General features: G+C 45.7%; 1 long non-coding RNA gene across 1 annotated transcript in view; it reads right to left on the reverse strand.

Moving 5' to 3' along the window:
• Positions 1 to 2,195: 2,195 nt before the first annotated feature.
• The window catches only part of LOC103582793, a 4,792-nt gene continuing 4,346 nt past the window's right edge, over positions 2,196 to 2,641 (reverse strand). Inside the window, exon 3 of the long non-coding RNA XR_549786.1 lies at positions 2,196 to 2,370. This is a non-coding gene — a long non-coding RNA (uncharacterized LOC103582793). The remainder of the gene's footprint in view (positions 2,371 to 2,641) is intronic.

Here is a 2,641-nt window from a genome sequence, read left to right on the forward strand (position 1 = left end):
AAATCACACTCTGCCTTCAGTATGGTTGGCCTGCAGCTGGCTTTTTGTCCCGGTCTACTTCTGTGCCAGGGAGTTGAGACTAAACTTCACAACGACACAGCTTAAAGCTGAGTCACAAACAGAACCAGGCTGTTCAATGTGCTTATTACACAGAGCAAGTGTGAAAGCGGCCTGGTGGCTGGCGTACGGTTATCACCTTTCAAGTGATTAAAAAAAACCCTACTGATTACGAGGTGAGGCAAGGCAAACACTATTCAGACGGCTCTTTGCATCAATATCATAAAATCAGTTTTTCTAGATGCCTGCACCTCCGTCCCTTTCCCTTCTGTGGGATCTAATACAATGCTTCTCAGCCTACGGGGTCTGGGGTGGGCGTTTCAAGGAGCCCTGCTGTGACGCTGCTGCTCCACCCCCACACTGTGAGCAGAACCAGGAGCAGAAACAAAGAGTGACTGCTTATAAAGTCAGGCAGTATGGTGGCAAATTTTATGTGTCCACTTGACTGGGCCATGGCGTGCCCAGATATTTGGTCAACCTTTATCCTGGGTGTGTCCATGAGGGTGTTTCGGAATGACATTAACATTTGAATTACAGAGTCAGTAAAACAGACTGCCCTCTCCAATGTGGGTGGGCCTCGTCCAATCAGTTGAAGGCCTGAATAGAACAAAAAGCTGAGGAAGAGGGACCTCCTGCCACCTGACCCTTTGAGCGGAGACATTGATTGGTCTTTCGCACCTTTGGACTTGAACTGAAACATCAGCTCTTCTTGAGTCCCAAGCCTGCTGGCTTTTGGATTGGAACTACACCATCAGGTCTTTGGATTCTCAGGCCTTCAGACTCAGACTAGAACGATACCATTGGCTCTTCAGTTTGCCGACTGCAGATCTTGGCACTTGTCAGCTGCCATAATTACATGAGCCAGTTCCTTATAATCTCAACCTCTCTCTCTCCTATTGGAACTGCTTCTCTGGAGAAACCTGACTAATACAGGAGGTCAGCTTGGATAGCTGAACATCAGCCTCAGGGCTCATGCTGTTTGGCACTGGCTAGATACATTCTCTTAGCCTTGTTTCCCCACTATGAAGCCTAGGGAGTATAATGTTATCATAAATTACACACATTCTATTGGGTTTCTCAACCTCGGCACCGGTAACACTGGGGGCAGATTGTTCTCTGTTGTGGTGGGCTGTTGTGTGCACTGTAGGGCATGTGGCAGCATTCTGGCCTTTACCTGCTGGATGCTAGTAGCACCCCTCTCCCAGCTGTGACAAGCAAAATGTCTCCAGACATTGCCAGATGTTCCCTGGGGGACACAATCGCTCCCATCCCAGTTGAGAATCACTGATATATAACAACCATCTCAGGGTTGTTGCTCTGTGTGAGGATACCTGTGTTCAGAAACTTCCATTCACACAACAAAAGAGACTCATTTGTAACCCTAGTGTCCCTAAATGAAAACAGACAAAAAAAAGATTGTTCATTTATGTGTCAAATAAATCCTCCTTCTTGTCTCTGCAAGCCTGAGATATCTGAGCTGCTCTGCTTGACTCACAAAGCAGAGGTTTGCAGTTTTAAGAATGTGTTTTTCTAAATGCACACAGGACCAGAATCATAATCCTGAACAGGACAAAACCAGCTCGGAGGAAGCACCCTGCAGTGTGCTGGCTCACGGCAGCTCCATCTTCCTGAAATGACGCTCGCCTGGAACACACTTGAAGTTGCCGCTTTAGCATTTTGGTTAACAGAACCCAAGGGATGGGAAGAGAAAGAAGTAAAAGACAGCACTGGGAGGGCAGACCTGGAGAGGAAAGAAGTGGGGGACTCCGAATTTTATAACTTTGAGAGAGAAAGTGGTCTAATATTGTTTAAAAATCTGAACTTGAATAACTCAGGGGCAAATCGAGCCTACCTAAAACATAACAGCCATTCATCAATTCCAAGGAAGATGCTGTTTTCAATGAGCACCCAGACAGAGCAGAATAAATCACTAAAGTGAAGCAAATACAGACTGGCTGGCTGAGCCACACAGCTGACTCTCCGGGAATACCCTGCATCTCTTTCGAGTGGAAGATTAGAAAATGAGAAAAACCTTCATCTCAAAACTGGACACATCTGCACAAATCAGGGAAGCCTTACTCGAAACAAGTGCTCCCAGGCTCCCTTTCCACACACAAACGCTAAACAATGACTTTTTAGTTACAAGTCAAATGAGTGTCTGAAATTTATGTTTTTGCATAAAGCAACGAAATAAAACATCAGAGGATGACCCCACCCCACCCTCATTCCAATTCCTGAGCCCGGGGAGAGGTCTCTTCAGACATCAAGACAGGAATAAACAAGATCTTCTGATCTCCTCCAGGGCTCCCGCATCTGCGTTATTGAAATAAACGACATGAACCCGTAATCGAGTAATTATTTCAGCATTTAAAGAATGCCCAACAATGAACCATTTCTTCTTCAGACCCAATCCGGCCCATTTCCGTTTTCCTCTTAGCACAATGTGAGAATGACCCAACGGTATCACTTCCTAGAACATTCTGTGGTTTACACAAGGTGGGCAAGACTTCTCTGGCAGTATTTATTTTTCTCATTTTAGACTTGATGATTGCAGCCTTCACAGATTTTCCTTTTCTAGAAGCTT

The sequence above is a fragment of the Galeopterus variegatus genome, unplaced genomic scaffold (genome assembly GCF_000696425.1).
Source record: "Galeopterus variegatus unplaced genomic scaffold, G_variegatus-3.0.2 Scaffold17924, whole genome shotgun sequence".
Taxonomy (NCBI): domain Eukaryota; kingdom Metazoa; phylum Chordata; class Mammalia; order Dermoptera; family Cynocephalidae; genus Galeopterus; species Galeopterus variegatus.